This window comes from Lissotriton helveticus, chromosome 5_1 (genome assembly GCF_964261635.1).
Source record: "Lissotriton helveticus chromosome 5_1, aLisHel1.1, whole genome shotgun sequence".
Taxonomy (NCBI): Eukaryota; Metazoa; Chordata; class Amphibia; order Caudata; family Salamandridae; genus Lissotriton; species Lissotriton helveticus.
This window is the reverse complement of record NC_136065.1, coordinates 1325668049-1325682701: the sequence shown is the minus strand read 5'-3', so window position 1 is coordinate 1325682701 and position 14653 is coordinate 1325668049. Positions and strand designations below refer to the sequence as shown.

Sequence of the window (14653 nt, the reverse complement as noted above, 5' to 3'; positions counted from 1 at the left end):
GAAGAGAGAGGAATCTTCTAATAGTTTATTATAGACAAAATGAATAATCGATAATAATGAATCACATTTAATTGAAAATGAAGAGGGAAGGGAAAATCGTTGTTGAGCTACAGTGAATGAAAGACCAGAATAATCTTCAAAAAGTTGATTAATCCATTACAGACCTTTCAAGTACAAAGCTTTCCAAAATATAGTCTTGTTATTTAACTTAACCAATTTATTGCGCCAAATTGAGAAATCTAAAAATTGAGTTCCCGAGTCATTATAAGGAATAAAAATTGGACACAAAGGCATACAAGCATTCTTTAAAACAGGAAAAGACCTAGAAAGAGGTTTTTGAGAGAAAGAGAGGAATTCTTGTAAAGAAAAATGATAGATAAGAAAACATTCAATATCAGCCCAAATGGGAGACTCAATAGTGATGTCTTCATTGAGTAAAATACAGCTTGTCTGAGGGAAAAGACAGTATAATAGGTACAAAAATATGTAAAATGATCTCCCCCTAAATGCTTGGGGTGTTTAAGTCTTTGAAAAGAAATACAAACTTTCTTATTGTTCCAAAGAAAACTAGATTATAGGGAGTTCATTTTTAGGAAATAAAAAAAGAGGGAATATCAATGGCGGTGTTGGGGAAAGTAAAAATTATGGGGACAATCACCATTTTAAAAGAATCCAACCTGCCGCACTAGGATAAAAACAAAGGATTCTATTTCTAGGGGAGTGAAGTAATAGAATAAAGAACCTGTTTCATGTTGGTGGAGACTGTGTCCTTAATGGTGGGATGAAACCAAAGACCTAAATATTTGATTTTGTCTGGATTCCAGTGAAAATTAGAATCAACGAAATCAGCATGCCAATAACATATATTTAAAGGAAGAATCTCACATTTATCGGAGTTCAACTTATACCTGGAAGCACAGGCAAAATATGAGACTTCTGTTAAAAAATCCGGTAGAGAGCTTTGCGGTTGCAACATAAACATCAGAATACCACCTGCATAGCAGAAAGTTTTAATTCGTGGTCACCATATTGAAAACCATGAATGTTAGGATTTAGACGAAGTTTAATCAGAAAAGGCTCTAATGCACAAATAAAATGGTGATAAAGGATATCCTTGTTGAACACCTCTATGCAGGGAGAATTCTTAAGATATAAGACCATTGACATAAATTAGATTTATGAATTTCATGCCAAAGCCAAACCAAGAGAGAATAGAAAAATAAACAGCAAAGCAACCCAATCAATAGCATTTTCTGCATCTAATGCAATAACTGTTTAAGGAATTTATACATTCTGTTCTGTAGAACATTAAAAAATAATCAAGTGTTGTCCAAGAGATATCCACCTTTGATGAAACCAGATTGCTCCCTGCGTATTAGCTTAGGAAGTAAGGAATCAAGAAGAAGAGCAAGAATTTTAGTAAACAGTTTGTAATCTAAATCAACAAGGGATATGGGCCTATAATTTTTACTATAATAACAGAAAAATATCTATAGGTCAAAGAACTCAACTATACATCCTGTCAAAGACACAACTAGTAATAGAACTTAATAGTGATAAAAGAAATAAGTGCACCTATATAGACTAAAAGCACAGCATGATGTCACTAGGGTGTAAAAAGTACCCATCAGTTCCCGCTCGGTACCGCCCTTGTCATAATATGGGTTCTCCCTATACCCAGGAGAATACGCTGCCAACCACAAGATTTTGCTGTGGCTGCCGCCCAACCATTGAGAATCGTATGTACTGATAGGGAGAACTAGGATAATATGTGAGGGTAACTGGGTTGCAGTGCAAAAAGTGAGTGAAAGTGAAAAAGTGAGGTATATAAAATTGGAGAGAAGAGAGTAGAAAAGGAAATTTATTGGAATCTCTCAAATCTTCCAAATTTTAAAAACAATGTGAATTATTAACAGATTTAACATAATATCTGCTTCTAAGAATTAACGGTCGACATGTTTCAGCATGTGTGGGCACTATGTTACCACTGCTTTCTTCAGGACCATATATTCGCTACTGCAAAAAGTGAAAATACTAAAATTGAACCATGTCACCTGATTATTCCAGGTCATGTGAGATATCCTCCGAAGAACTTTGTGTTCTGATCAGAAGGATTGTTGTGCCAAGGACAGGCAGCAAGGAGAAAGAGAAAAAGAGGAAAGAAAGACAAACAGAACAAAAATGTCAACAGCAAATTGTACATCTTATTATCATTTGAAGTAGAGAGGGATCTACAATCCATAACACCAGTCCACTTTATTATGAATTTTGCACATCTAGCAATGAAAGAGAATTTCTTTAGGTTTGAGGACTCTATTTACCTACAAACATCTGGGACCAGCAGGGGGAGTGTCTTCACTCCCAGCTTAGCGAACCTCTATGTGCACCATTTTGAGCAGCAAAATGTGTTGACACCCACAAATCCGTTCTTCCAGTCGTTACGAACATGGAAGCGCTATATCAACGACATTTTTGTCGTCTGGCGTGGTACTGTCGAAGACCTTTTGACATTTCATCAATGGCTGAACACAAGGAATGCTCACCTCAGGTTTACAGTGGAACATGATACACACCAACTTGCATTCCTAGACCTTTTGATTATTGTAACACCTACTGGCCTGGGATCTGAACTCTACAAGAAACCTATGGCCCGCAACTCTCTATTAAGCTACGAAAGTTGTCATCCGAGATCTTTAAGGAACAACTTGCCATATGGCCAATTCTTAAGTATCCAGAGGAATTGCTACAACAAAGAAACCTTCAAAGAACATGCACATAACCTGGAACATCAACTACGGACGAGGAAATATCCAAAAAAGATCATACACCAATCTAAGAAGTGTGCTTTCAATAATAATCGTGAAGCCCTCCTAGAACACTCAACCCCTAAAGAAAAACCCGAAAGGATGACTTTTGTCAACACATTCAATACAAAGTCCAACCAAGTTAAAAAAATAATCCAGAAACATTTGTCTATTCTAAACACTCGGGGAGACCAACTACCTCCACTTCTGTTTGCTTTCAAAAGAGGACCAAACCTGAGGGACAAACTTGTGCACACGAGACCGAAGAGCAAAGCACCGTGAACAGTTGGTACCTTATGGGACCTGCCAGCAGTGGAATGGCATCATCCCTGTGGCTCATGTGCAGCATGTCCCCAGACCTGTAAATCTTTAAGTGTAGACATGGGCACCAATCGACCATGGCACCAAAAGAAATTTACGAACTTCAATAGCCTGAACCTTATTTATCTAATCACATGCCCATGCCTAATGAGGTATGTTGGCATGACCACAAGGAGGATTAAGGTTTGCATATCTGAACACAAAAGCACATTCCGGTGCCGTAAATAAGCCACCCGCCTAATAGCCCACTTTTTACAAGTTGGGCACGGCCCAACAGAATTTACTTGGACAGTTCTGGAGCAACCATTCATTCCAGAACATGTGGCAGATATCATCAAATACCTATTCTCCAAAGAGCAAAAATGGGTATACAAATTGAACACTGACAAAGATGGATTAAATGAGGACATACCATGGATGTCACTATGATAGCTGAGATATCCTTTTTGAGAGGTGACAGTCTGGATGAGCTCACATCATGATGGATAGAGTTTTAATCGAGTGGGATAGAGTAAGCATGCTGTATGCACCAAAACCATTCAGAATGGGAGTATAAGTTGCTTACTTATATATCCCTTAAGGACAACATTGCATGTATGTAACTACATTATGCAAGCACTTAAAAATACTTAGTGATCTCAGAAAATCCATCCACAATATCGCTTGTGAAATAAATCCTGATATGCACACTTGTGCCTTATATTTAGTATGTTCTTATGCTTAGAAATCCTCAGAAAATACAATCACGGTCGCAGTGAGATAAATCACATAACTATCCGTTGTTTGCTCTTTGAGGTTCAGGTATCACTGATCTTGTATTGCTTAATATTCAGGAAAAAGGGACATTACTATAATGCACTATCAAAAACAGCACTCTCATACGATGGTCTAAATAAGTGAGATGTCGTTGACTCGAAATATTGAGCATCAAGTTTAAAGTTAGTCCCCCATGAATACTGGTGTTCAAAATCCCCCCAGTTCATTAAAGATTTCCTGTGCAATTAATAAGTGAGAACGTTGATATTCACACGAATCTGCGCTATCTATATAGATCTCAAAACAACACGCATTGAATGTGAGATAGACCATATATTGCACAACACTCGGAAAAAGGGACATTATTTGTATGTACCACCTACTATACCTGTAGTTTGACAAAGGGGTACCCGTGCTAATACTAAGAGCGGTAGAATCATTACTGAGTTGCGTTATCAATATAAGGTTTAAGAATCACACGCATTGAACTGTGAAACTTTATTGAACTTTGAAGCAAGTACCTTTAAACTACTTTTCCCAAGCTTTAATGCGACCAAAATAATCATAGCGGCCCAAGACGTAAGCAGTCACGTGACTTTTACTGCCCGCCCGGTCGACAAAAATGGCTTCTGTACGCAGCTGCTCACCCCTCCAGTCAGCTTAGAGGGACGCCAAGGAGAACCGACGGACAGGTTGGTGTCCGCATGAATGTTTGTGATGTATTGCAGCGTTCAAGGATTTCTTTACAATGTTACCTTACCTTAAGCCCGCATGAGCACGCAAGCAGCATGACAGTGGTCCACTAGGTAATGTTGATGTCGCCTTGCCTAAAGCTCAGATATGTTGAATTCACACTGGGTGATAGTACGAGGTTGTCTGCGATTACCCGATTGCAGTGACACCGAGTGTGGACGCGCGCATGAGTACGGCAGAGAACCAATTTCTTAAGTTAGTGGCGCATAATCGTCGCGTCTTCTGACTCATTAGAGTAGCCAGATGTAGTGAACAGATACGAACATACATCCGGCCACATTACAGACGTTAATGCTTTAAAGAAAGAGAACAATAATCCTCACGCCAGTGGCGCAGAGCAAACGCGTCTTCTAAATAATTACGAACACGTAAGTCGAGAGCACTGGAAGAATCCGGAACCTTCCAACTTTAGATTAAGTCGTGTAAGCTCTACTATATTATACACCACTTACCTACTAGAAAAGCATGCCCTGACTTGTTATCCTCATTGTTTTTACTAGAGCGGTGCTCCACTTACCTGAGCTGCAGCCAGGTGGGGTGATGCATTATCCTTCTACCAAATAGGTAAGCGGATCGTTACCCTAAAGTAATGGGTCTTTGCCCATACTTTTTAATGACAATCAAATGATAAGATGTACAATTTGCTGTTTTTTTTTTTTGTCCTCATCTCACCTTACAAGCCTCTGCGGGTCTTATGAAGCCGCCTTCGTTATCTGTCGCCCCTACGGCTTACCGCACTCGCTTGGGTCGTCCGACCAGTCCCATTGTTTTGTTAGGGACCATGGTGTAATCATAGGACCAATGATGTTACAGTAATCTTAAGTTCTTACCCCAGCTCACAAGGGGATGCCACATGTTCGAGATCTTATCCTCCACTCCATCATACTCCAGTCGTGCCATGGAAAATGCAGCTTTAAGCCAATCCTCCCTTTGCGGGGGTAGGGGGTCCTTCCACCTCTTACACACTTCCCTTCTTGCCAACAATATCAAATTCAATAGTAAACCCCTATCTTTCTGTGAAAGGTTCTGGCTGAGGCACCCATCATCTCCAAAGAAAACCAATTGCATATTTATCTCAATGTTGGTGTTAAATATGTCCAGTAGATTGTCACCCACCTCAGCCCAGAACCTTGTAAGTGTTGGGCATTCATAAAAAATATGTAAGTCGTTGGCAAGAGGTACTGCACATCTGGGGCATTTAGGGACAGGATAAGGAGCGAACTTTGCAATTTTTGCCGGGGTGTAATAAAGTCTATTAATAACAAAGAAATGATTTTTTTTTTAGACAGGCAGGTTTAACAGATCTGTACAAGTTCTTCAGTGACGATTCATATAAAAGGTCTGCTGGTGGCTCAAGTGGGGTTCCGGTCCACACTGCAACAGGGGCAGGTGTCTCATGGTCTTCAGCCTCTAACAAGCTGTTGTACCACATAGAGATTTCCTTATTCAATGGGCGTATCCCTTGCAGCAAGTCTTCGATCTCCCTGTTTCCACTGATATCCTGCTTTTCTGCCTCATACCATGATGTTAACTGTATGTACTTGAATCTTGAGAGCCCTGTGCCAATCCTGGCCCTAAGGTAATCCCAGGGATATATCCCCCCAGAGTCCAACAGTTCAGACCAAATTTTGACACCTGCCCTCTTTATCGGTAGTGCCAAACCATCCTGCAAACAATCCGGGGTTCCTAGGGCATCCCATACAGGGGCATTATCAGAGTAGTAACCAATGCCCCAGCTACGCCTGAGCCTGCACCAAATCTCCAGAGATGTCCTTAAAACCTTCAAACGAACCCTCTTGAAGAACCTAGGTGATCCAAATTTATACAGAAAAGCTTCTCCATCTCCTCCCCCTTCTACCCGCACCATTTCGCCTAACAACCTCCCCCAGGCTGATTCTCCTGGCTTTACTAATAGCATCCGTATGCTTTTAAACTGAAACGCTGCTGCGTATAGCCTTACATCTGGGAGCGCTAACCCCCCTTTTTTTAATCTGCGTCTGAGTTTTTTCCACGCCAGTCGAACTCCCTTGTTGCCCCAAATAAAACTGTTGATCTTACTCTGTACCTTAATCAGACTTTTACTCGAGAATGTCAGTGGAATTGAGGAAAAGAGGTATGACAGTTTAGGAAGGATGACCATCTTTACTAAGTTGGTTTTCCCGTATATGGTCAGTGGGAGATTTCTCCATCTACTGAATAGACTGTCGATTTCTTTTACCACCCTCTTTAGATTTAACTCGGGGATCTTTTCAATTTCCTTCACTACATAAATCCCCAGGTATCTCATCTCTTCACTTTCGGTACCTGACCACTCCAGATTCCAACACATCACCTCCGTCTTGGTTCTATTAACAAGGAACCCAGAAAGTAATCCAAACTCATTCATACACTCTTCCACCCTTGTGATAGCTGTATCCGGGTCACTCGTATACAGCACCAAGTCGTCGGCATACAGAGCTATTTTTGATCCGTATTGTCCTGATCTGAAAGGATAAATTGACTCATCCAATCTAAGCATCTGGGCCAGCGGTTCCACATATAAATTAAACAAAAGAGGTGAAATTGGACACCCCTGCCTAGTTCCTCTCTGAATATTAAAACTCGCTGTGAGGAACCCATTCAAAAATATTCGGGCAGAGGCACCCTAATAGCAATTCTGCAAAGTCTGTATAAAAATAGGGCCAAAACCCATAACCTTCAGAACCTCCCATAAATATGCCCAGCAAACTCTGTCAAATGCCTTGGCCGCGTCGACCGCGACAACGGCCAAGGGTTCTATCCTCTGGATAGCCAGGTCGATGTTACCTATAAGAAGCTGTATTTGTTCCTGGATATGTCTACCTGCGACGAACCCCTTCTGATCTGGGTGTATTAACCCGGGTATCAGTTTGGCCAATCTCCCCGCTAATATGCCCATAAAGATCTTATAATCGGCATTTAGCAGGGAGATTGGGCGATAAGAGTCTGCCTTTTTTGGATCCTTGCCTGGTTTCAATATCAGAACTATTATTGCCTCCTTCCAAGTTTTAGGGACCTTTCCATCCAACCCATAGATTGAATTAAAGGTATCTTCCATGGGTTCTAGTAGCTCCTCTTTGAGATGTTTATAAATTTCATTCGGGAGCGCGTCTGATCCTGCAGCTTTTTTATTCTTAGATTTATTTATCTGAGCTACGATCTCCTCTGATGTAAAGGGAGCATCTAAGTGGTTTTTGCTTTCTTCCGAAAGAGCTGGAAGTTGCTTGTTACTGAGAAATGACTGAATCAAACATGGTGGGGGGACCAGGTCTTCCCTGTACAGTTCTGAGAACATAGAGAGAAGACAGGTCTCTATATCTTGGGTCTTATTTTAAATTTCCCCGCCGGCGTTTATTTTAAGTTCTTTTATGTCATTCCTAGCTCGGTCAGTTCTGACTTTCCATGCTAATAAAGCCCCAGCCTTTTCTCCATATTCATAATTTTGCATCTTACTGGCGTCCCACTGCGCTCTACATTTGGCTTCTAGTCTCCCTCTATATTCTGATCTTGCCTCTTCCAACTTCCCCAAAATTTGAGTAAGTCGCTCCTGGTCCCCATTGCCAGCTCCATCTCTTTCTCTCTCCAAGCCACCTATCCTCTCTACAATGCCCTTTAATACCCCTGCTTCAATCTTGTTCTTATAACAGATGATTCCATGGAGTTTCCCCCTGAGCCAGGCTTTATAGGCGTCCCAAACTACATCGGGTGTTGTTGAGTCGGAGTTCAACATAAAAAACTCCAAGGTTGAATCCTTTACTGCGGCAATCACATCAGGGTCCTGCAGCTTGGTCCTATTAAGGGTCCACCTTAATGACCGCCGCTGTACCTCCTCAATCTGATATACAATATGTAGAGGTGCATGGTCAGACAGATGACTCGGAAGAACTAAAATCTCCCTTATGTTGGCTAATGAACCTCTGTCTAAAAAAATATAGTCAATCCTGGAGGAATGACGGTACTTTTTACTAAAAAAGGTAAAACCCTTCTCGTTTCCCTTTATTTCCCTCCATAGATCAACTAGGTCCATGTCGTGGATCATATTAACTAATGCCCTTCGTACTTTTGCTGCCCCTTTATAATGACTTAAATTGGACCTATCTTTGAGGGGGTCGATCAGAACATTAAAATCCCCCCTATCACATATGGTGGTGACTTCAGCATCAATATCGATTGTAATTTGTAGATATAATCTGGATCATCTGAATTTGGACCGTAAAAAGAGGCACAGACTATTTCACGATTTTCAAATGCTAATGTGGCAGTCAACCGTCTACCAGATGAATCTGACTGTGCTTTTTTTATATCGCATGGCGTCCCTTTTTTAATTAAAATGGCAACCCCTCTGTTTTGGGCTGTTTGTTTTGAAGCACCAAAGCTCTTTACCCAAGTAACTTTCGAGAAAATTGCGATGCTTTCTTCATAGCTCAAATGTGTCTCCTGTAGCAGACATATTTGTGCTGTTGACAATTCTAAATGTTTAAGAATAAGCCTCTGCCTCCGAGGGCATCTTAAGCCATTGACGTTCCACGAGATAAATATTGCCCCATTAATCCTTGAAGTCACCCCTGCCATCCTTCTCTTTTCCTACCTGTCATTGTCGACCCTTTTGTGAGGCAAGACTTATCATAGTTACATAAAAGGTTTAGATGAGGATGATTTTTTTCTTCTTTTTTCCCACTGCTCCCCCACCGCGTGCCCTCCCTCCTACCCAACCCCCCCCTCCCCAAACCCTGTGCCCTCTCTACCCATGAGGAACCCTCCCTACTAATAGGCGAAGGCCTATTCAGCCATCTCCCCCCTCCATGGAGCAACCGTGTGATCACAGTTATTATTATTGTTTAAAAAAAAATAAAAAAAATAAAAAAATAAAAAAAAGAATTCCTACTAGTTGCACATTATTCTAGTTAAAGACCCACTTAATCCACCTTAGTCTATTTCGCTCCCTGCCCCTCTTTGCTGTCTCTAATCTTGACTATAAGAGCGTCAGCTTCCTCCCCTGACCTAATCAGGTGCATGTGGTTGTTCCACATTACTCTCAGCAGTGCCGGAAATTTCAACTGTGCCTTGGCTCCTAAACCATTTAACACCTCCAGTCTTTTCCCTAACTCCCACTGCCTTGCTGCAGTAATATGAGAAATGTCCGATCTTATATAAAAAGTAAAGGGATTGGAACTGTTGAAGTGTATGGAGCCTACTTTTAATGCAGTGGAGAGAATCTGTTCTTTTATGGAGTATGTCAAAAAATTAACCCGAATTTTTCTGGGTTTCTGCTTTGTAAGATTTCTCTTGAAGGGGTCACGGTGAACTCTCTGTATGTCATGCAGCAGGTCCACCTCTGGCATATCTTTTAAAACTGTCCCCTTCAGTAGAGCTATGACAAACCCCTTGATGTCCCCCCCCTCCAAGGACTCTGGCACATTCAAGATTCTCAAATTGTTCCGACGCGAATAATTTTCCAAGCGTTCAATGTCTTCCTTAAGCTCTTTATTCTGTGCAGACAGCTTAGTAACCTCCGCCTCGGTAGTTCTTACCGACTCCTTGATCTTAGGAAGCTCCAACTCCATTACCTCAGTCCTGAGAGTAACTTCGTCTACTCTCTTAGTCAGTTCTTCACATGAAGCTTTAATTGCTGCTTGGTTAGCCTCAGAGACTGTAAATCTGTTGGCCATCTCGGCTTGATTAATTTCAGATACCTTAAACCTACCCGTGATTTCTTCCTTCATGGCCAATAGAATATCGACCAGCGAACCTGCATTTGCATCTGGTTTATTTGTATGTAGCACATCACCCGTACCCATACCTGAACTTTCAGAGGGGTCAGACCGGGATTCGGATACATTTTGTACTATGCTCGACAAATCTGTACTTCTGACCAATATTGCGGCCCTCTGCATGCCCTTTGGGCCTTCTTCCTCTAGAGCCGAATATCGATTGCTCAAGCCAATGTCCGCATGTACTATTACCTCTGCATCTACTGGGGCAGAACAGTTATCAAAGCAGTTCCCATTGATACCTCCATGTTTTGATCTCTTTAGGGTGTTTATCTCTGGGTTTACCTCTGAGATTGCTAAGATGGGCTGCGAGCACTCAGGGGGCTGAGTGCCCTTACTATTCTGTACAGGCTGGATATCGGATGCTTGCTGGACTGATTGAGTTTCCAGGGGGGGACGGCAGGAGGCAGAGGTTGTGGTAATGGTACTGGACATTACTTTATAATAAGATTTAAGTGAGGGGGTAACTTTTATATTTACTTCTGCCACTTTTGCTCCTTTATTTTTCCCCCTACTTTTGATGGTTTTGGGGCTTAAATATTCTTCAGAACAATTTGCTGTTGACATTTTTGTTCTGTTTGTCTTTCTTTCCTCTTTTTCTTTTTCTCCTTGCAGTCTGTCCTTGGCACAACAATCCTTCTGATCAGAACACAAAGTTCTTTGGAGGATATCTCACATGACCTGGAATAATCAGGTGATATGGTTCAATGTTAGTATTTTCACTTTTTGCAGTAGGGAATATATAGTCCTGAAGAAAGCAGTGGTAACATAGTGCCCACACATGCTGAAACATGTCGACCGTTAATTCTTAGAAGCAGATATTATGTTAAATCTGTTAATAATTCACACTGTTTTTAAAATTTGGAAGATTTGAGCGATACCAATAAATTTCCTTTTCTACTCTCTTCTCTCCAATTTTATATAGCTCACTTTTTCACTTTCACTTACTTTTTGCACTGCAAATCAGTTACCCACACATATTATCCTGGTACTCCCTATCAGTACATACCATTCTCAATGGTTGGGCGGCAGCCACAGCAAACTCTTGTGGTTGGCAGCGTATTCTCCTGGGTATAAGGAGAACCCATATGATGACAAGGGCGGTACCGAGCGGGAACTGATGGGTACTTTTTACACCCTTGTGACATCATGCTGTGCCTTTAGTCTATATAGGTGCACTTATTTCTTTTATCACTATTAAGTTCTATTACTAGTTGTGTCTTTGACAGGATGTATAATTGAGTTCTTTGACCCATAGACATTTTTCTGTTATTATAGTGCATCTGTTGGGGCCCGTGTCTATGTGTTGGTCGTTAAATATGCCCTTAGACACGTGTTCCAACTGTTGTTTATGTAGCCTATAATTTTTACACAATTTAGGATCCTTGTTTTCCTTGAGGGACAAAACAAATTAGTGCATCCTTGAATGAAACTCCAGCCAATCCCGATGATATAAGGTGTGAAAAAAAGGCAATGGAATTTGAGAGTTAAAAAATTGGAAAAGTGCAAATAAAATTCTATGGTAAATCCATATGGGCCCTGAACCTTACCTTTTTTAATTGATCACATGGCAACAAGTGGATCTTCAAGAGAAATGTCTTTGACTAAGAAAGCAAAATTAATATCTGTAAGAGAAGGTGGTGTGAAAGAATGAACTATTATGAAATATCATCTTGAGATGCTTGGGATTCAGGAGCATATATGGTGCTAAAATAATTCGTAAATTGATGTAAAATATCCCAATTTATTTTTATGAACCAGAACATTAGACAGAGACAAAACAGCATCAATATTTGTAAGTTCTTTTTTAATTTTAAGATAATTAGCCAATAGTTTCCCAGACTTATTTTGCCCCCTAATATTTAGCACTAGATCGAAGTAAATAAGAGTTGGCAATTTCTGTTAAATTTTTGTTAAAAGTGAATTTAGCTTGAGTTAGTTGATCTAAACATTCCTTTGATTTAGATACATAAGAATTGTGCTCTAATTGTTTAATATGGTTCAAAAGTTGAAGTAACATTTTAGAAGAAGATTTCCTCTTTCAGGCCACAAAAGGGATAATTAAATCTCTAGACGCATCTATAAAAGAAACCCACTCCATCTGGAAAGAAATATCAGAAGACTCATTTTCGTTAAATAAATATTTAGCAAAGACCTCAAAAGCTTGAGTGGAATTAGTATCAAGCAGAAGAGCGTCATCAAACCGCCATCTCCTACCCCCAGGGATATATGGAATAAAACCCAAGTCCAACATAACCGGGGCATGATCAGAGATTACTAAAGGGCCAATTTCAGATTGTAAAATATGCTGTAGTAAAGGCGGAGAAACAAACAAATAATCAATTCTAGATTGAAAGGAGTAAACTGGAGAGAAGAACGTATATTCTTGTAAAGTTGGATTGCAGGCTCTCCAGGCATCAGTTAAACCGCTTTGTTTTATGGCTGAAGTAAACTGGCTATGTATAGAGGTTAATGCACATTTAGAAGTGGATTGTCTGTTGAGAAAGGGATCAAAAATCATAATACAGTCACTTTTAAAAATGTGTTAATTATCAGTATGGGACATTAATTTAGATAAAATGTCATTTTGTGTGGGATCATATATATTGAAAATGGTGATTTTATTAATAATAATACAGAGAATAATCCACCTGGTATTAGAAATGGATTCTTGGGAAATAACCTCAATGTCGCAACATTTAGTACACAATATTGCCACTCCATTACACTTGCCAGTGTGGGGAGAAGGTTTTTTTAGTTTAACAATTTCGGATTGAATTTCACGAGTCTCTTGTAATAAGACAATATCACTTCTAAGTTTAGACAAATGTGTTAAGACTCTTTGCCATTTTATAGAGAAATCAAAGCCCTTAATAGTGCATGAAATAACTCTGACACATTTATAATGTAATAAATATGCAAGAAACAAGATAACCATCTTATAAATAGTTAAGTCAAAATAAACTTGCAATTTTCATGCAAGAGTAAAAAGAATAAACAATCAGATGTGAAAATAATAATAAAACCTACCACTTTCAAAATGAAAGAAATAAGCAATGGCAAAGGAATATGAAAGGATATAAAGAAATACAGAATCGGTATCAAAAGGAAAAAAAGAAAGAAAAAAAAGCCAAGAAAGAATAGAAGAGAAAGAATAAAAAATAAAGGAAATAGAGAACAAAGAGAATATAATAAATAACAAAAAGATCATACCTATGGACCAAACAAATAATCGAGGGTGGTGAAACCGCATAAGGGGTGGAAAACAACTGAGACTTCACGCAGTTGACACATGGAAAGAAGCTGCCCACATAAAAAGACTCAAATAAGTTCTGCTGCACACACTGAGGAAGCCTAGGGAAGGAGAAGAAAAAAATAACATTATATTATCAAATAAAAGGAACATACATATAAATCAACAATTAACAAATTCCAAATCATCATTCTGAAATAGCATTACAAATCAGAAGAATTTAAAACTAATAACATCAAGTGCAATTATTAAGTAGAAGTATCCATCGTTGCTCTTCTGCAAGTGTCAAAAAAGTTCTGAACGAGAGAAGGGTCCTCCTAAGTGAGGATTTTTTTTATTGTATGTTACTTTGAAGAGATAAGGGTGGAAAAGACCAAATCTCGCCTTAAGAGAAAGTAGAGCTGGGCGCATGTCAGGAAATGTCTTTATTTCTGCCTGATGTGACTTTCGCAGAATCCTACCAAAAAAATAAGGTAGCCCCGGAACATTATATGTGACCTTTAGCTTTGGCTGCTTTAAAAAACTGTAAGGAGATCAAGGTAGTCCAAAAAGTATATGATAACCACCCTTTGTGTGAAAATGATGCAATATGAGGAGGATGACCAATTCTATGTGCACATTGTATAATTAAAGAAGTCGAAGGAGGAAGGTCCCAAACCTGTAGGAAAAATGTTTTGAAGAAGATGAGGTCTGAACCTTTCAATCCTTCAACAAAATCATAAATGCATAGATTATTTCTCCTATTGCCATTTTCCAAGTCTTCTGCATGCTTTTTTAAAGATAATATCAGCTTGCAATTTATTAATAGTCTGCACTGAGTCCTGAAGATTTTCAACCTTTCTCTCCACTTGAGTAACCTTTTTAGTACAAAAGACCATTTGTCATCGAAATGTAGGAGCTGTTTATTAGTATCTTTCATATAAGACTTAAGAGCCCTAATCTCATCAAGAATCAGTTCCATTGAAATTTGTGACTGG

The 14653-nt window shown here is 39.6% G+C and overlaps 1 protein-coding gene across 2 annotated transcripts in view; it reads right to left on the bottom strand.

Moving 5' to 3' along the window:
- LOC144755356 (receptor-type tyrosine-protein phosphatase V-like) overlaps positions 1–14653 on the bottom strand; it is a 704907-nt gene that overhangs the window by 576706 nt on the left and 113548 nt on the right. For both annotated transcript variants that reach the window (XM_078644168.1, XM_078644167.1), the window contains one exon: positions 13637–13777. The gene's annotated coding sequence lies outside the window, so the exon portion shown is untranslated. The remainder of the gene's footprint in view (positions 1–13636; positions 13778–14653) is intronic.